We start from the raw sequence: 21329 nt of genomic DNA on the forward strand, positions 1-21329 counted from the left end.
CATGGGGGTGTCATTTGATTGGCTGGTCTGTGTGCCCTTATTGCAGCAGCTACCTCAACCAAGCCCTCCCTGATGGCCTGTGCCGACACTTGCATGCCCTCCCTGATGGCCTGTGCCGTCGATTGCACTCCCTCGGACATTCCCTCCCTAAGTTCCTGTGTCATTACTGCTATTTTTCCCGTCAGGACCATCAACTCTTCCCCCACTGCACTGACGCCACCGATGAGTGATCGGGTAAGCTCATTGGTCTCCATATCCAATGCCACAACCTGAGCCGCAAGTGTTGCACGCTGCATCGCAGGAGAGCGTGTCTCCAATCTCCTTCTCCTCTGCCTGGGTCTGCCTTGTGGCAGCACTACACTGGGAGGCGCGGGCACGGACGGTGGGACGCTCGGTGTTGCAAGCGGCACCACAACACAGGGAGGCGCGGGCTGGGACTGTGGGACGCTCTGTGTTCCAGACAGCTGAACTAGAGGGAGAGACTCGGGCTGGGACTGTGGGATGCTCTGTGTTGCAGACGACAGCACTCGAGTGTGAGCCGTGGGCTGGGATGGTGGGTGAATGGGTGCAAACTGCTCCATGATATCAGCAGCAGCACTGGGACCCGCAGCGTCGGAATCAAAACCACAGACGGTGGAACCAGAACCTATGCGGGAGGGAGGCTGGGACGGTAGTGCACTGACTGTAGAATGTTGCATTATACCAGCAGCACCACTGGGACCCACAACATCGGAATCAAAACCATGGAAGGTTGAACCAAAACCTATGCTAGGGGTTGAAACTCTGATGCCCCTTGATGGGGGCTCATAAACATTAATTTGAAAGCTCTCCCCTGCAGACATTTCAGTCATCGCTGCCATCATCCAGTCTGGTTCATCCGCATCTGGTTGTACTGGTTCTTGTTCTGTATCCTCAGGACCCTCAGGGTTGGCAGCAGCAGCAGCATCATCATCATCTTCATCATGTTCTGCAAAATACATCAGAACAGTCAAATGTTTAACAGCAAGGGAGGGGGCCGGGTGGGTGGCATGAGTACTCTCACACATAGCAGGCTAGGCAGCAGGTTGATTTAAAGGGCCACGATGCATTTTCAGGACTTATTCTCTTCCTCGTGTGTGGGCCCAGCTTGTGCTGTACTGATTGCTTTTCTCCATGTATGACTCACCATAGCAGCTACCCTTTGTTCCAAGGGTGTCAGTGGATGCAGATTGGGCACGCCTCCTGCTGTCGGTGTTGCTTCCCTTTTGTTGTGGGCCAATTTCTTCTGCAAAGAGTAAAATATAACTTTTTACAGAGCGTGTCAGTTTGCAAGGTGGGACATACAGATAGCCAAGTTACAATTACTATTAAATTAAAAATGGAAAATATTACTTACACTAACTACTTGACCAAGGTCGTGTCATTTCATTTTACACTGGCTTCCAGATCTCCTGGTATGCACCACTGCGCATTAATCTTCTGCAACTTGGTTCTAGCGTTTCTTCATTTCTTTTAGTGGCACTTTTATGCGACCTCTGTTGTTGGTATCCAGCTCCTGCCATCTCTGCTCAATTACGTTGACTAATATCTCCACTTCCTCAAGCAAGAAATTCTTTGTTCTTGGTGGACGTTGATCCATTGCAAAGTTGAATTGGCACTCTTATTTCTCAAAACACACAGTCCTTAATTTGCATGCACCAATGCAGCACCGGTTCTGCAAGTTTAGCAGTGAAAAGCTGTACTCACTGATTTCAGCAGGTGGTTTATTCAACAGTGCTGCTAAAAGCACTCCTTCACACACAAAAATATCACTAAAATTAAATCACAAGCCTTTCCAGGGGTCCACAAGACAAATCTTCACTTTTCGTCTAGTCCCTTTAAAAATGGCCGAGTGCCAATGTTTATTTCCCACTGCGCGTGCGCGCACGCTCCAACGCGCACGCGCAGGGTTGCCGGCACGACGTATTTAAATTAGGCCCGCCCCCCCCTGCTTAGAGAATCGGCGCAAGTGTCTGGCTCCAACCCCCGCTGTTCCGTACGCGCCGCGCCAAGCTGATAAAGACCTCCGAGGAGCTAGAGAATATTGCAGTTTTTTTCCTGAGCTCTTTTGAGCACGAAAAACGAGCGTCCAGCTCGGGACTGCGCCATTCTAGGCGCGGCCCGAAACTTGGGCCCAATATTTCTTGCTAACTTTCTTCTCTGTCATTATTATTTTTTTCCTCGTCCTTTGCTGGTTTCTGAAAATTTCCCAATCCTCTGGCCTTCCACTATTCTTCACAACATTGCATGCCTTTGTTTTCAATTTGATACCATCCTTTGCTTCCTTAGTTAGCCACGGATGGTCCATCCTTCTCTTAGAGTCTTTCTTTTTCACTGGAATATGTTTTTCCTGAGAGTTATGAAATATCTCCTTAAATGCTTGTCACTGTTCATCTATGGTTTCGCCATCAAAAACGAGCTGGTCGACCGCCTCAAAGACTCCGTCTGCAGGGTTAACGAATGTCTCATGGCTCTCCGACTCACCCTATCCCGGAATCAATGCGCCAGTCATCAGTGCGTACACCCGCAACACTCGATACGACAGATGAGACCAAAGAGAGTTTTTACTCCAACCTCAAAAAATTCCTGTCCCGCATCCCTGCGGGTGACAAACTGATCTTCCTCAGTGACTTCAACGCCAGTGTCGGCAAGGACACAGCCCTCTGGGGAGGCATGACTGGCAGACAAGGTGTAGGGAAAGCCAACTCCAGCGGTATCCTACTCCTAACAAAATGTCTAGAACATGAACTTGTCATCACCAACACCTTGTTCTGCCAGAGGGACAAATACGAAGCATCATGGCAACACTCTCGCTCCAAATACTGGCACCTGCGCGCACTATGTCATCGTCTGAGCCAGGGATCGCAAGGATGTGCGCATCACCTGCGCCATGACAGGAGCTGATGACTGCTGGACGGACCACCGCCTAATCCGATCCATCATTGACATTAACATAGCCCCAAAGCAGAGGGGGCAGCAGAAGCAGTGCCGCAAAAAAGTCAATGTCGGGGCACTTAAAGAGAGCCCTATACAGTCAGTGCCTCACAGCTAAGCTGGCGTACCTTGATGAACCCGAGACACAGAATGCCCACAGTGCCTGGTCTGGCCTCCATAACCAGTGCCTGCGAAGAGATGCTCGGTCACTCAACCAGGAAACACCAGGACTTGTTTGATGAGAATGACCAGGAGATCCAAGAGCTAATAGATCGCAAGCGCAGGGCATTTCTGAGCCTTAAACAACAACCCAACTCGGGATCAGCAAGGCAGCATTACAGACAGCTTAAGGCTGAGGTCCAACAAAAAAAACGGGACCTAAAGAACAGGTGGTGGATGGAGAAAGCAAAGAAGTTACAGCAGCTGGCCGACAGCCATGATGTGCAAGGATTCTTCATCGCAGCCAAGGCCACCTACGGTCCAAACACCCAAGGCCCCACCTCACTGCTGGCCAAGAATGGGGAAACGCTCATCAAGGACACCGAGGCAGTCAGGACCCGCTGGAAGGAGCACTTGAAAGATCTTCTCAATCGAGACTCTGCCTTTGACTCGAGTGTTCTCGACCATCCCGCAGCATGCTACCTGCCACCACCTCAGTAAAACCCTAAAATAGTCTGCTCCCTGGTTGGTTCCGCAACGTATTGTTCTAAGAAGATCCCGAATACACTCTATGAACTCTTCCTCAAGGCTATCTTTGCCAATTTGATTTGTCCAATCCATATGAAGATTAAAATCGCCCATAATGATTGCCGTATCTTTCTTACATGCCTCCATTATTTCTTGATTTATACTCTGTCCTACAGTGTAGCTACTTTTAGGGGGCCTATAGACTACGCCCACCAGTGACGTTTTCCCTTTATTATTCCTTATCTCCACCCAAACTGATTCTACATCTTGATCTTCTGAGCCAATATAATTTCTCACTACTGCACTGATCTCATCCTTTATTAACAGAGCTACCCCACCTCCTTTTCCTTTCTGCCTATCCTTCCGAAGTGGCAAATACCCCCGAATATTCAGTTCCCAGCCTTGGTCACCTGGCAACCATGGCTATCAGATCATACCCATTTATTTCTATTTGTGCTGTCAACTCATCTATCTATGTGAGCATTCAGATAAAGAGCTTTTAATTTTTACCATTTTTCCCTATTCTGACCCCACTTTCTAATGCGCTCATATGTTTATATGCACTGTCCCTTCCTGTCACACTCTGGTTGTCATTACCCCTATTGCTACCCTGCACTGTTGCCTTCTCCTTTCTCTTTGACGTTTTAAATTTCTGCTCACCTGATCCCTCCCCCCCACTATTCAGTTTAAAGCCCTATCTACAGCCCTAGTTATTCGATTCACCAGGACACTGTTTTCAGCCTGGTTTAAGTGAAGCCCGTCCTGATGGAACAGCTCCCTCTTATCCCAGTCCCATGAATCGCAACCCATTTCTCCCACACCAATCTTTGAGTCACGCGTTCATCTCTCTGATCTTATTTACCCTATGCAAATTTGCTCGTGGCTCAGGTAGTAATCCAGAGATTATTATCTTTGTGGTTCTGCTTTTTAATTTAGCCCCTAGCTGCTCATATTCCCTCAACAGAACCTCTTTGTTTGTCCTATCTATGTCATTGGTACCTATGTAGACCACGACTACAGCATCTTCCCCCTCCCACTCCAAGTTCCTCCAGCCCAGAGGAGATGTCCTTAACCTTGGCATCGAGCAGGCAACACAGCCTTTGGGACTGATGCTCTCAGTTGCAGAGAACACTATCTATCCCACTAACTATACTGTCCCCTACCACTACCACATTTCTTTTTACTCCCCCAACTTGAATGGCCCTCTGTACCATGGTGTTGTGGTCAGTTTGCTCATCCTCCCAACAGTCCCTGCTCTCGTCCACACAGGGAGCAAAGGCTGAGGCTCCTCCATCATTGCATCCTGGATCCCCATACCTGCCTCATTCGTAGTCCCACCCTCCTGTCTCTGACCATGGACCAAATTTTAATTATTTAACCTAAGGGGTGTGACTGCCTCCTGGACCACAGCGCCCAGGTAACTCTCCACCTCCCAGATGTGTCGCAGTGTCTGAAGCTCGGATTCCAGCTCATCAACACAGAGCCGAAGTTCCTTGAGCCGCCAACACTTACTGCAGATGTGGTTGCTGTGGATCAAACTGAAGTCCATCAGCTGCCACATGTCGCCTGCCCTGACATCTCTAATGCATTTTATTTAATTAATTAAGTTTTCAAATTTTGAATGATTTTACTTTTTAATCCCAACTCTTAATTTAAACCAATCCCCAACTTTTGAAAAAAAGCGTAAAAGAGAATTACTTGCTGTACCTGCATGCTAAATTTTATGTTTCATGTACATGGACCACCAGATCCCTCTGCACCGCAGCATTTTGTAATCTCACCACATTTAAATAATAATTTGCTTTTTTATATTTCCTACAAAAGCGGATAACCTCACATTTTCAATAAGATCACCTCACATTCTTCTAAACTCCAATGACTACAGTCCCAACATGCTTAACCTTTCTTCATAAGACAATCCCTTCATCTCAGGAATCAACCTCGTGAACGGCCTCCAATGCAAGTATATCCTTCCTTAAATAAGGAGACCAAAAGTGTAAGAAGTGCTCCAGGTGTGGTCTCACCAACGCCCTGTACAGTTGTAGCAGGACTTCCCTACTTTTATACTCTATTCCCCTTGCAATAAAGGGCAACATTCCATTTGCCTTCCTAATTACTTGTTGTACCTGCATGCTAACTTTTTGTGTTTCATGTACAAGGACCCCCAGATCCCTCTGTACCTCAGCATTTTGTAATCTCTCCCCATTTAAATAACAATTGACTTTTTTATTTTTCCAACCAAAATGGATAACCTCACATTTTCCCACATTATATTCCATCTGCCAAATTTTTGCCCGCTCACTTAGCCTATCATTATCCCTTTGCAGATTCTTTGTGTCCTCCTCACAACTTGCTTTCCCACCTATCTTTGTATCATCAGCAAATTTGGCTACATTACACTCGGTCTCTTCATCCAAGTCATTAATATAGATTGTAAATAGTTGAGGCCCCAGCACTGATCCCTGTGGCATCCCATTAGTTACAGTTCGCCAACCTGAATATGACCCATTTGTCCCGACTCTCTGGTTTCTGTTAGTTAGCCAATCCTTTATCCATGCTAATATATTACCCCCAACCATGTCTAGAATCCTTTTATGTGGCACATTATTGAATGCCTTTTGGATATCCAAATACATGACATCTATTGGTTCCCCTTTATAATATAAGAACAGAAGAAATAGGAGCAGGAGTAGGCCATATGGCCCCACGAGCCTGCTCCGCCATTTAATACTATCATGGCTGATCTGATTATAGATTCGGGTCCACTTCCCTGCCCACTCCCCATTACCCCTTAATCTCTTATCAGTTAAGAAACTGTCTATCTCTGTCTTAAATTTATTCAATGGCCTGGCTTCCACAGCTCTCTGAGGCAGCGAATTCCACAGATTTACAACCCTCAGAGAAAAATTCCTCCTCATCGCAGTTTTAAATGGGCGGCCCCTTATTCTAAGATTATGCCCCCTAGTTTTAGTCTCCCCTATCAGTGGAAACATCCTCTCTGCATCCACCTTGTCAAGCCCCATCATAATCTTATACGTTTCGATAAGATCACCTCTTATTCTTCTGAATTCCAATGAGTAGAGGCTCAACCTCCTCAACCTCCTCAACCTTTCCTCATAAGTCAACCCACTCATCTCCGGAATCAACCTAGTGAACCTTCTCTGAACTGCCTCCAAAGCAAGTATGGGCTAGACTTTCCACTTTTGTGCAGATCGGCCAAAAATGGGCGTTAGTTCCAGCGTTGGCGGTAAATATGGGTTTTGAGATCGCCGGATTATCACCCATTTTCAAAACCCCAACTTTCCATTTTATAAAATGGGTGCTACCGCAAGCGATCTGAAATGGGCGTTACTGTTAAATTTTTTTGACCTTCTGCCGTAAAGTGTCGGCATCCTTGGCAATGGCATGGCAATGGTCGTTTCCCGCGTTTCAGGAGGTCAGGAGTCATCAGTACATGGAGGCGGGGGAGAGAGAGAGAGAGAAGAGGGGGGGAGAGAGGAGGGGGAAGAGAGAGGGGGGAGAGAGGGGGGGAGAGAGATGGGGGGAGAGAGAGAGGAGGAGAGAGGGGTGGGGGAGCGAGAGGGGGAGAGAGATAAGCGTGTGTTGTGTGCAGAGAGAGAGAGAGAGAGAGAGAGATAAGCGTGTGTTGTGTGCTTGTTTGGCTGTTTTGGGAGGCAGCAGGGAGATTTACCAGCAGCAAAAATACTGCTGAGCACAAAGAATGTTGTTGCCACTGAGTTTCTGTTGAAAAAATAATATTTAAAATGGAAGGGATGGAGGAGGCAACACAGTACACTGTGGAGACTGAGAACACTGGTGAAAGCAGTGAGGTGGGAGAGGAACAATTGGGAGGACGCAAATGTGCGAGGAGATTCTCCGACGAGGCAAATGCCTCTCTCCTCCAGGAGGTGAAGTCATGCTGAGGTCAATTGACCCGGGGTGGGTGTGGGAAGCCCACCCCAAAGGTATACCAGAAGATATGGGCCGTCATAGCTGAGGTGGTCTCAGCGGCAACCAACGAGGTGCGTGAGGGCAATCAGTGCCGCAAACGTTGGAACGACCTTGTCGGATCCGCCAGAGTAAGTATTACATTTATTTACATGTACTTATATAGTTATATAATTTGATTTGTAAGTGTAATGATTGATTAAAATCAGATGTGATGTCTTGCAATTATACTGGGAATGTTGTACTCAAAACCTGCATTCAGGGTGTACGTTTTTAGGTAAAGAATGATAATGATCATAATACTTATGATTACATCTGTCGGTTATGTGTTGTATCAGTCTCTGTGACAGTACCTAGCAATGATCTCACACAATGATCTCATGCCATGTCGTGCTGGTGTTACCTTTTACAGAAGAAGCTTTCGAGGTATAGGGCCGAGCAGAGGCGAATGGGTGGCGGGTCACCAGTCATCAGCGACCTCACCGACATTGAGGGGCGGGTGCTGGCATTAGTGGGGAGCCACCCCCGGTCGGCCACGCAAGCAACTGCAGAACCTGATGTGATGCCACGTGAGTAAAGTGTACACCATTGCGTGATGTAAAGTCAATAGATGCCGCACCCACTCATATCCGACAAATAATATATGATAGATGATTGATAAAAGTCTTCTCTAAATAATGATGACCTCATTGAGAATGATTGTAATGCAGAATTTGGTCATAGTCATGACATGTGATTTCTGGGATGATTTTGATAGCGGTGGTGCTTTTGTCGTGTATATGCTGTGTGTAGCATTGGAATCACCTTGTGACCCTATCACCCCCTTCTCCTCTAATAACCTCAGTTATGTTTTGTAGCTCAGCCAGCAGCGCGGCCCCATGCAACACCACTGAGCCCAGAAGCTGGGGGTGCGGGGCCAGAGTCGCTGGACGATCCTCCATCTGGTGCTGAGGATCCCCGATTCTCGCCTGTGGAGCTGCTGGGTGCCTTCTCCACGGATGAGAGTGCGGACTTCGAGGAGCCTGCATCGCCAAGCTCCATAATGCAGTCAACACCCATGACATATAGTGCTCCTGCGGCCATTCTCTTCCCCACCGTGGAGGTACTGGGCCCAAGCACCTTGCCATAGGGCACCTGAGGTGTCTACAGGATGGTGTTGACCATGCGGAGGTTGGTTCGACACAGCAGGTCTGCTCCAAGAGCGGCAGATCTGAGTGGCGACATGGTACACTTGTCCAGGAGGTGTGTTGACATAGGTCAGCAGATCCTACAGACAATGGGAGGTATATCCCAACAGCTGACCAGCATGTCCGCCACCATGAGCGAGTATGTGCCGCAGATGGCGGAGGCCCTGGAGCTGATAGCCAGGAACACTGGTGGCAAAGGCCTCCCATTGGTCCCGGAGCATGGCACTGGACCCCAAGGTGCTGCAACGCCACATGAGAGCCAGGAGGAAGATGGAAGATCTTGCTTCTGGCTTGGAGCATGTTCCCACCTCAGAACCGTCCTCTCCCGTATCCGTCCAAGCAGCGGTTCTGCCGTTATCCCCCCCCAATGAAGCAGCACCTGAGGAGCTCCTCGGCCAGGCGGCTAGGGGTCAGGCGGGGAAGGGTTAGGTGAAGCGGGGGGGTGAGCCGGGGGGGGGGCGAAAGGAAAGTGAGGTGCAAGGCCGCAGGTGTTGTCTTGGTCACAGTATTTTAATGTTGTTGTTGTTATTTTGTTGGGAGGTTTGGGGGGAGGGAGGGCACCTTGTTTTTTTGCATTTGTGTTCTATGTTTATGAAGTGTTGTTGGAAATGTTCAACATTGAATGAATGATATAAATGTTATCTATTTGTTGTGAGGTGGGGGTGGGTTGGGGTGTTTTTAGAGTTATAATTATGATTTCATACAGATGTTCTCATTAAATGTTTTTTATTTAACATAACTTTGTTGTGCATTGTCTCAGTTGCACCGTTACACACTGATGATTCCTTAACATGAAAGGGGATAATTAAACTTAACTTGAATCAAATTAAACTTTAACTGTCACCAAGGAAAAGCACACCATTCGTTTATTAGCTGCACAGAAAGCAGTCTTGCAGCTTTGTAAATATGAACAACGTTATTTCAAGCAAAGCACTCATCTATGAACTGCTGACATAAGAGTCTTATAGCTATGTAGCCACCACGAGCCCTTTCCTGCGATCTAGAGGGGGACAGGGGCATGGTTTCATCATCAGCCTGATTGTCTGGCCCGAGGTCAGCGCCCACCTCCTCGTCCTCCTCTTCCTTTCTCTCCTGAGGTGGACCGTCAGTCTCTTCTGGCAATTCTTGTCCCCTCCTGATAGCCAAGTTGTGCAGCATGCAGCACACCACCACGAATTGAGCTACCTGCTCAGGGTGGTATTGTAGCTCGTCTTCTGAATAGTCCAGGCATCTAAAGCACTGCTAAAGCACTCTAATAGTATTCTCGACGATATTGTGTGTGGCTCTGTGGCTCTCATTGAATCGCTTCTCGGCTTCTGTCTGGGTGTTATGCAGGGGGGTCATCAGCCAGGTGGCGAGGCCATATCCTTTGTCACCAAGCATCCAGCATTGACCTTGTAGCTGACTGGTAAACATGTCTGATACAGTGCTCTCACACAGGATGTGAGCATCGCGGATGCTGCCCGGAAATTTTGCATTTACTGCCATTATAATTTGCTGGTGGTCGACAATGAGTTGCACATTCAAGGAGTGGAATCCCTTTCGGTTCTGAAAAACCTCTGCATCTTGAAAAGGTGCCTGCATGGCAATGTGCATACAGTCTATTGCTCCCTGCACCTTAGGGAAGTTTGCAATTCTGGAGAATCCTAGCGCCCTCTCAGTCTGTGCCTCCCTAGTCATAGGGAAGCTGATAAAGTCTATCCTGCGTGCGTAAAGGGCTTCAGTGACCTGCTGAGATATAGCGCAAATGTCATCAGCTGAGGCCTGAAAGGAACCCGATGCATAGAAGGCATGTGCCGCAGTGACCTTGACCTCTATAATATATGTATGCCTGGGTTTTCCTACCACCAGGGGGAGCGACCTTCGGAGGTCATTGGGCCGCAGACACACACGTGCAGCCCTTGTATATAAAGAAAGCCTCCATGTTTAATCCTGACTTTGAGAGCTAATAAAGTAGAGTCAGGTCGCACCTGATTGAGTTCACGGTACTAAGCCTATTGAGTTATTGCATATGCAACATTTAGCGACAAGGCACAATACGAACTTTCACACACACAAAAAAAAATGAGCACTGTTGGAATCCTGGAGTGATTCGTGGAGGGAGAAGATTTGGGAGGATTTTACAGTACTTCGTGGCCAACAAGATGGATGAAGACACTGACGCAGTTAGGTGGTTTTCCTCACGGTTTGTAGTCCAAAAATCTTTGGCCTCATAAAGAATCTGCTATCACCTGCACATCCAATGAAAAGACCTATGAGGAATTGTGTGCTCTGATTCGGGGCCATCTCAAACCTAAAGAAGGTATTATTATCTCGAGATACCGCTTTTACAAGCATATTCGTTCTGAGGGCCAGGATATGGCGGAATTTGTTGCCAACCTGAGACGTCCCGCTGTGTCATGTAAGTTTGGAACCGCGTTGGAAGACATGCTGCGCGACGCCTTTGTAATAGGCATAAACCACGAGGTGATCCTGCGAAAGCTGCTGGCTGTGGAGACGCTGGATCTGAACAGGGCCATCATGATCGCCCAGGTTTGCCTGACCACGGTCGAAAGTACAAAGCAGATATCCTCGCAGAGTCGTAACTCCACGGCAAGTACTGTGCACCAGATTGTATCGTTGCTTGGCAAAGCTGCACCTGGCAGGGCCTACCCGACTGTGTTTGCGAACCCTGTAGCTGCTTGAAGTCCGCCATTGGGCACAAATCCGATTTCACCCTGTTGGCATTGTGGGGCAATCATCGGCCTCATCAGTGCCGTTTCAGGCAGTATATTTGTAGAGGCTGTGCGAAAATGGGGCATCTTCAGCAGGTGTGTCCGCAGCTCAGCAAGCGTGCTGCAACACACCACGTGGATGATGATGACTGATCCGGAGCGGATCCGGCAATGCAACCCGAGATACCCGAGGAAGATGTGTATAGTGTACATTAGTTCCTGACAAAGAGCCAACCGATAATGATTGAAGTAAAATTGAACGGCGTGCCGGTATCTATGGAATTAGACAAGGGTGTGAGTCAGTCAATTATGAGCCAGAGGACTTTCAAAAAGCTGTGGGACACCAAGGCCGTGAAACCCAAGCTGAGTCCAATAAATGTAAAATTGTGTACCTACACCAAAGAGTTCATACCAGTGATTGGCAGTGCAGCAGTCAAGGTGTCGTACGATGGGGTGGTTCATGATCTATCGCTGTGGATCATTCCAGGCAATGGCCCAACGCTGTTCAGCAGGAGTTGGCTCGAAAAAATTAAGTGGAACTGGAACGATATTAAAGCTTTGTCATCAGTGGATGACGCTTCGTGTGCTCAAGTGCTGAGCAAATTTCCCTCGCTGTTTGTACCGGGCATCGGCAACTTCATGGGAGCCAAGATACAGATCCACCTTGACTCGGATGCAAGACCCGTGCATCATAAAGCCCGGGCGGTCCCATACGTGATGAGGGAGAAGGTCGAAATCGAACTGGACAGACTGCAATGTGAAGGGTTCATTTCACCGGTCGAATTTAACGAATGGGCTAGTCCCATTGTTCCTGTGCTGAAGAATGATGGCACTGTCAGGATTTGTGGCGACTACAAGGTTACGATCAACCGAGTTTCGAAACCGGATCAGTACTCATTACCAAAGGCTGATGTTTGCAACGCTAGCCGGGGGAAAGTCGTTCACCAAATTGGATCTGATGTCGGCCTATATGACACAGGAGCTTGTCGAATCGTCGAAGAAACTTACGTGCATCATTACACATAAAGGGTTGTTCATTTACAACAGGTGTCCTTTCGGAATTCGCTCGGCTGCAGCCATATTTCAGAGAAACATGGAGAGTTTACTGAAGTCTATCCCTAGATCCAAGACGACATTCTGATCACAGGTCGTGACACTGCCGAACATCTGCACAACCTGGAAGAGGTTCTATGTCGTCCGACAAAGTGGGGCTCAGGCTGAAATGTTCCAAATGCGTCTTTATGGCACTGAAAGTCGAATTCCTGGGAAGGAAGACTGCTGCAGACGGCATCAGGCCTATGGATTCGGAGGCCATCAAAATGCACCCAAACCCCAGAATGTGACGGAGCTGCGTTTGTTCCTCGGTCTTCTCAACTACTTCGGTAATTTCTTACCTAAATTGAGCTCATTATTAGAGCCACTGCACATGCTGCTCAGAAAAGGCGACAACTGAGGTTGGGGTGTATCTCAAGATAGGGCCTTCAAGAAGGCTAGAAATCTGCTTTATTCCAACAAATTGCTGGTACATTATGGCCCGTGCAAGCGTTTAGTATTGGCCTGTGATGCTTCATCACTTGGGGTTGGTTGCGTGTTCCAACAATCCAATGAGTCAGGCAAACTACAACCCATTGCATATGCGTCGAGAAGCATGTCTAAAGCAGAAAGAGCCTACGGCATGGTAGAGAAAGAAGCTTTAGCCTGTGTATATGGGGTTAAAAAGATGCACCAGTATCTATTTGGGCTTTGTTTCGAGCTTGAAACCGATCACAAACCGCTCATATCTTTGTTTTCAGAGCATCGAGGTATCAATACACACGCATCGTCCACATCCAGAGGTGGGCGCTGACATTATCTGCCTATGATTAGGCCTTTGATGTAGACCTGGCACTGAGAATTGTGCCGATGCATTGAGCTGTTTACCGTTGCCCACGCCGGAGGTGGAAACGCCACAGCCCGCAGACCTACTGTTGGTAATGGATGCCTTTGAGAGTGAAGGGTCACCTATCACTGCTCAGCAAGTTAGGACCTGGACCAGCCAGGATCCGATCTTATTGGTTGTAAAACATTGTATCCTTAGTGGTGATTGGTCAGCCATTCCCAGGGAAGTGTGTGATGAGACCAAACCTTCCAACCATCGCAAAGACGAACTATCCATCCAATCTGATTGGTTGCTATGAGGTAATCATGTTGTTATGTCCAAGAAAGGCAGGGAGAGATTTGTACATGATTTACACAGTACCCATCCCGGTATAGTGATGATGAAGGCCATTGCCAGGTCTCAGGTTTGGTGGCCTGACATTGACTCTGATTTGGAGTCATGTGTGCATCAGTGCAACACTTGCATGCAACTAAGCAATGCACCAGTGGAATCTCTGCTAAGTCTGTGGTCGTGGTCATCCAAACCATGGCCGAGGATCCACATCGACTATGCGGATCCTTTCCTGAGCAAAATGTTTTTGGTGATGGTGGATGCGTATTCCAAATGGATAGAATGTGTGATCATGTCAACCAGCACATCCACAGCCACCTTTGAGAGCCTTTGTGCCATGCTCGCCAGTCATGGTCTGCCCAACATCGTTGTGAGCGACAACGGATTGTGCTTCACGAGTTTGGAGTTTCAAGAGTTTATGAGACTCAATGGTATCAAGCACGTAAGGTCAGTACCATTCAAACCCACATCCAGTGGTCAAGCGGAGTGGGCCGTCCAAACCATCAAGCAGAGCCTGAAACGTGTAACTCACAATTCTTTGCAGACTTACTTGTCACACATACTACTTAGTTACAGGACGAGACCCAACACACTTACCAGGGTCCCCCCTGCTGAACTGTTGATGGAGAGATCTCAAGACTAGGCTCTCGCTTGTCCACCCTGATCTTAACAATTACGTCAAAAAAAGACATCAACATCAGCAGTGGTATCATGATCGCACTGCCGTGTCACACAACATCTCTATTAATGAACCTGTGTATGTGCTAAATTATGGTCAAGGCCCCAAGTGGGTCACTGGCACTGTTAAGGCCAAGGAGGGTAACAGGGTGCTTATTATTAGGCTCACGAATGGGCAAACATGCAGGAGACGAAATTGCGGCACACAGACGAACCGGAACAGCTTAAAGAAGGCACCATCAATGACCAACCGATTCATATTCAGCCATCAGAAGACCCTGCTGTTGTCAATGAATCTGGACCTTCAATCCCCGACATGGACACTGCCGCTCCCATTAGATTGGCTACCCAGCCTCAAGTCATGAATGACTTCGAGAGCTCACCCAGATCCGGAATTGAACTGAGACAATCAACGAGGGAGTGGAAAGCCCCGGGCCGTCTCAATTTGTAAATAGGACTGATACCAAGATCTTGGGGGGATGGGGGGGAGGGGGAATGATGTAATGTATGTATGCCTGAGTTTACCTGCCACCAGAAAGCCTCCATGTTTAATCCTCACTTTGAGAGCTAATAAAGTAGAGTCAGGTCGCACCTGATTGAGTTCACAGTGCTAAGCCTATTGAGTTATTGCATACGCAACAACCTCGACAGACATTGTGGTCCTGATGGTGCTGGCAGACTGCACATCTCCCCTGATGAGCTGGCATATCTCACCTCTTTGCGGAAGCGCAGTCTCCTAAGGCACGTGTTATCGAACAAGTTCAGGTAAGACTGCTTCTCCCTGTAAGTGCGTGGGGTGTAAGGTCTCGTCCTCCTCAGCAGTCTGGCACATCTTTGATTGGGCACATAATGCTGTTGAATATACTTTCTGCCATCTCTAGTGTGCAGCATGTGCGTGGTCATCAAGACAGGCTGAGAAATTACAGGCCCCATTACAATAACTCTCAGTATTATACCTATTGTTCACAAACAATAAATTTACCTACTAAAACACTTAAAATAACTTCAAATCATCCACAGTATGATAAGATGTTTGTTCAGATGTTCAAATCACCTTAAAAGACCTCCAGAGTACATCCAAACTCCCCAGAAGTTGAAGCAGCCTTTTATATGAACCGACCTCCGATTTATAAAATGGCATCCATACCACTGGGTTTAGTTCAGGTGAGACTAACTTTTTCTCAGCAGATTTTTCGGCGAGTGATATTTTCGGCGATATGTGGACGAGGTGCCGACAGTAATGCTCGGCGATATAATGGGCGTTAGTTTCAGCCATTCTGATCTTTACGACAAAAAAAAGGGGGCGGACGGTATTATTATTTCTCGGCGTTAATTACATGCTGAAAGTAATGTTGGGCGATAAGTGAGCGATCAGTGGGCATTAGTTTCCATTTTTGTGCCTAAATGGGTGCTATCTGGGCGTTATACCTCATCTCAGCATTAAAATGGATGTTCAGTGGGTGGTATCGATGCAAAAAAAGTGGAAAGTCTAGCCCTATATCCTTTTGTAAATATGGAAACCAGAACTGTACGCAGTATTCCAGGTGTGGCCTCATCAATAGTCTGCTTTTATACTCCATACCCTTTGCAATAAAGGCCAAGATTCCATTGGCCTTCCTGATTACTTGCTGTACCTACATACTAACCTTTTGGGTTTCATGCACTAGGACCCCCAGGTCCTACTGTGCTGCAGCACTTTGCAATTTTTCTTCATTTAAATAATAACATGCTCTTCGATTTTTTTTTCTGCCACAGTACATAACCTCATACTTTCCAACATTATACTTCATTATCTGCCAAATTTTTGCCCACTCACTTAGCCTGTCTATGTCCTTTTGCAGGTTTTTTGTGTCCTCCTCACACATTGCTTTTCCTCTCATCTGTGTATCATCAGCAAATTTGGCTACTTTATACTCGGTCCCTTCATCCAAGTCGTTAATGTAGATTGTAAATAGTTGGGGTCCCAGCACTGATCCCTGCGGCACCCCACTAGTTACTGATTGCCAACCCGAGAATTCACCATTTATCCCGACTCTCTGTTTTCTGTTAGTTAGCCAATCCACTATCCATGCTAATATATTACCCCCAACCCCGTGAACTTTTATCTGTGCAGTAACCCTTTATGTAGCACCTTGTCAAATACCTTCTGGAAGTCCAAATACGCCACATCCACTGATTCCCTTTTATCCGTCCTGTTCGTTACATCCTCAAAGAATTTCAGCAAATTTGTCAAACATGGCTTCCCCTTCATAAATCCATGCTGACTCTCCCTGACTGAATTATGCTTTTCCAAATGTCCTGCTACAACTTCTTTAATAATAGACTCCAACATTTTCCCAACTAAAGTGGTTGGGCTAACTGGCCTATAGTTTCCTGCTTTTTGTCTGCCTCCTTTTTTAAATAGGGGCGTTACATTTGCAGTTTTCCAATCTGTTGGGACCTCCCCAGAATCCAGGAAATTTTGATAAATTACAACCAAAGCATCCACTATCCCTGCCGTTACTTCTCTTAAGACCCTAGGATGCAAGCCATCAGGTCCAGGGGATATATCCGCCTTTAGTCCCATTATCTTACTTGGTACCACCTCCTTAGTGATTGTGATTGTGTTAAGTTCCTCCTCCCCCGCCCCCCCACCCCACCCCCCATAGCCCCTTGACTATCCACTGTTGGAATATTTTCTGTGTCCTCTACCGTAATGACTCTGCCATTATCCACCCTGCTCATTACATCCTCAAAGAACTCCTGCACATACGTTAAACATTTGCTGGAGTTTTTTGAGGATGTAACGAGCAGGGAGGATAAGGGGGAACCAGTGGATGTGGTGTATTTGGATTTCCAGAACGCATTCAATAAGGTGCCACATAAAAGGTTACTGCACAAGGTAAGAGCTCACGGGGTTGGGGGTAATATATTAGCATGGATAGAGGATTGGCTAACAGGAAACAGAGACTCCTGCTCCTATTTCTTACATTATTATGTTCTCTTTACTTTCGTGTCATCACCATATTTCGACACTGTGATCTCAATGCCCAAATCTAAAAATAATGCAGCCAACCAAGTCTGCACTACTGGTGGAGAATTTGCACACCACCCGTGATTTTATGCCCATTTCAGTTCCTTTATGGCAGCACAAACTTGGAAAATTATCTTCATAAAGTCTTGTATCCTAACTTGTACCAAGTCCCATTCACTCATCAACCCTGTGCTCGGTGATCTACATTGGCTTCCAGTTGAGCAATGCTTCGATTTTAAAATTTGACTTTAAAATTCTCATCCTGGTTTCCAAATCCCTCCATGACCTCACCCTCCTTATCTCTGTAAACTCATTCAGCCCTACAACCCTCTGAGATATCTGCACTCCTACAATTCTGGCCGCTTGTGCATCCCTTATTTTAATCGCTCCATCATTGGTGGCCGTGCCTTCATTTGCTGGGACCCCCTGAGCTCTGGAATTCTCTCTTTACCTCTCTTTCCTCCTTTGCCACAGAAAGTTGTTGAGTCCAATTCATTGGACATATTCAAAAGGGAGTTAAATGTGGCTCTTTATGGCTAAAGGGATCAGGGGGTATGGAGAGAAGGCAGGGGTGGGGTACTGAGGTTGCATGATCAGCCATGATCATATTGAATGGTGGTGCAGGCTCGAAGGGCCGAATGGCCTGCTCCTGCACCTATTTTCTATGTTTCTATGTTTCTATGTAAAACACTGTTTAATACCAACTTCTTTGACCAAGCTTTTGGTCATCTGCATATCTCCTTATGTGGCTCGGTGTCAAATGACATTGTGACATTCTCCTGTGACATTTATTACATTAAAGGCACAATATAAATGCAAGTTTCTGCTGTTGTTGTGTGTAGTAGGCTTCGTGCATTAAATATGTCCATAGTTCAGATAAAAATATCAGTCACAATTTTCTGATTGGCCAGGAATCAATCTAAAAGCACTTTACTAATATTCACATCGTGATGGACTCAAGTTTCTTAAAACCTGTTATATACAATAGGGTATAGAATTTCTATGGGGTTCTCTAATCTCATGCCTTAACTTCAGCAGAAGATCAGTGGAAACCCTGGAGCAAGGGTAGAAATGGCCACTTACATCACTTCTGCAAGGTTTCCATCAAAGTTATTGTGTAAGAGCGGAAGGACATCTGCAGAAATGTCAGATGTGTACCACTATCCGCTTACATAGCTTGCTTTTCATTCCATCTCTTACAGACTTCTACCATATATTCTGACTCACTGAGTAACATCAAAGGAGATCCACTGACTATCAGCTAAATCAGAATTGTAAATCAAGCTTTTTCCTTAAAGCTCAAACACCTCACCTCGAGGTCATGGAGCTCTTTACACCAATAGCTGTCACAACTGTAATTTTAAAATTCAAAACTACTCCTGTACTCACATATAATCCTCTGTTAAACATACTTCCTGTTTTTGTATTGTCTGCAAAATGTGATATTGTGCCCTCTATACGAAAGTCCAAATAGAATTTATATATCGAGAAAAGCAATGGTCCCAATACTGACCCCTGAGGACACCACCACACCAACAACAACTTGTATTTATATAGCACCTTTAACCTAGTAAAACGTCCCAAGGCGCTTCACAGGAGTGTTATAAGACAAAACAAATAAATTTGCCACATAAGAAGAAATTACGGCCGATGACTAAAGGCTTGGTCAAAGAGGTAGGCTTTAAGGAGCGTCTTTGTTATGTCTGTAATGTACTTATGAATGACTCCACGAGGCAATGTGTTATACTCAAACTGTAGTGACCTTGGTCCTTTATTTGTAACTCCAGAGTGAGACAGCCATATGGTGGCTACTCTTTTATACAGCCCCTGCCACCAGTTGCACCCTCTAGTGGTGCCAGCATAGTATATACACAGTGTAAACCTTATTGATAGTACATCAGGTAACCAAGTCTCCATCTTATACAACTATACAGTGACTACACAGAGAGTATATCTATAGTCTTTATATATAACAGTCTTAAAGGAGGAAAGAGAGGTACAGAGGTGGAGAGGTTTAGCGAGGGAGTTCCAGAACTTGGGGCCAAGCAGCTGAAGGCACGGCCAACAATGGTTGAGCGATTAAATCAGGGATGCTCAAGGGAAGAATTTGAGGAGCGCAGACATCTTGGGGGTGTTGTAAGCCTGAAGACATTAGAGAAAGGGAGGGGCAAGGCCATGGAGGGATTTGCAAACAAGGATGAGAATTTTGAAATCGAGTCATTGCTTAACCAGGAGCCAATATAGGTCAGTGAGGATGATGGGTGAGCAGGAGCTGATGTGAGCTAGGACACAAGCTGCCGAATTTTGGATGACTTTAAGTTTATGTAGGGTAGAATGTGGGAGGCAAGCCAGGAGTGCATTCCCTCGTGCCTGTGCTGCAACGGCAGATGTCACCTCGGTCAAGAGATGCGTTATCGCAGTTGGATCCACACGGTCACTCTGGGATTCCACCATCGCCTGCACACTGGCAATGCTGGCCTCCATGGTATGTGCAGAGCTGTCCACAATGTGGGAGGTGGTCTCCTCCACACTCCTCACCACTTGCGACAACCTCTCGGGCATCCCTTGCATTGCCGCCAAGAGCTCCGATTGGATGGCCTCCACCCTTTGTTCATAAGCCCCAACAGCGATGGGCTCATCTGAGTCTTCCTCAGCAGGACTCACCTGCGCAGTCACCCCCCCAGAGAGATGGCACCCGCGGTATCCTTTGCGCTTTACCATGCTGCAGCCACGAGGCCGCAGTGCTTCAACCAGTGCAGACCCATCTCCTAAACCTAAGATACCCGACCACTTACTCCCAGTATCTGAGCTGGTGCGTGGGACTGTAGGAAGCAGTGATGCACTGTTGCTGGCAGAGCTCTCCCCCTCTCCATCTCCCTCATCCGAGATGCTACCAAGATCATCAAGGATGTCAAGTATCTCCTCCTGACTGTGGCTTCCAGTTGTGTCAAGGGTGTCTGTGTGACTCATGATGATACTCAAGGCATCATCTGCAATCATAAAAGGGAGAAGGGGTGCCATGTGGGTGAGGAGCCGCATTGCACCATGCAGCAAGCAGCTTGCACAGAAACATAAGCAATAGCCAGGTAGGCCATTGCACTGTCAGGGAGAGATGGCATTGCACAAAGGCCTTCACTTACCTATGCTGCCCCCAATGACATCGGAGCAACCAGCATCCACAGGGAGGTCAACGTGCGCACCCACTAGCTGCTGCACCCTCTGCTCAAGATCTGTGAGCGGCATATTTTCCGACTCGCCCCCACCAGTGGCTTGTTGTTGGGCACGGACGGTTGTGTGCCACCTTGGCCTGCAAAGCAACAAAGGGTTGGTAAATGGCAGTTTCAAGAGGCCTCGGCAATGAGTGCAAGTGTGGGTCCATTACATGCAGCTGTGAATCTCCGATGTAAGGCATCCTCCATTGTGAGTGTGCGCACATACAGGCCGAGCAATCAACAGGCATTTCAGCTACTAAGTAGTGTTAGTGAAAAACATGTTAAGGTGAAAGAGAGTCTGGCAGATGTAAGGTGAGGAGTTAGGGGGACATGTACTCACTTTCATCAGTTGCATAAGGTCGGTGAGCCTTTTCCTGAATTGGCTGGGGGTCCGTTGATGAATGGAGGCCCCCGAAACCTCCTCCGCTATCTCCCGCCAGGCTTCAGTGAAGACACCTCGAGTTGGTCTCCCACCACTTTCAGGGAAGAGTAGCCGCCTCCTTCCCTCCACAGCTTCGATTAGAGTCTCGGGTTCTGCGTCATTGAAGTGCCGCGCCCTCCTCAAACCTTCCCTTGCAGCCATCTCCTCGGATACAAGTCAAAATGAACTCAAGACACAGCTGCAAAACCTGCCCTTTACGAAGACCAGGGAGCAGATGAATCGTTAGCATCAAATGGCTAGGAGCAGAATTTTGCAATGCAAACATCACTCCACTGCCACACCACTGA

Source organism: Pristiophorus japonicus, chromosome 1, assembly GCF_044704955.1.
Source record: "Pristiophorus japonicus isolate sPriJap1 chromosome 1, sPriJap1.hap1, whole genome shotgun sequence".
Lineage (NCBI taxonomy): Eukaryota > Metazoa > Chordata > Chondrichthyes > Pristiophoridae > Pristiophorus > Pristiophorus japonicus.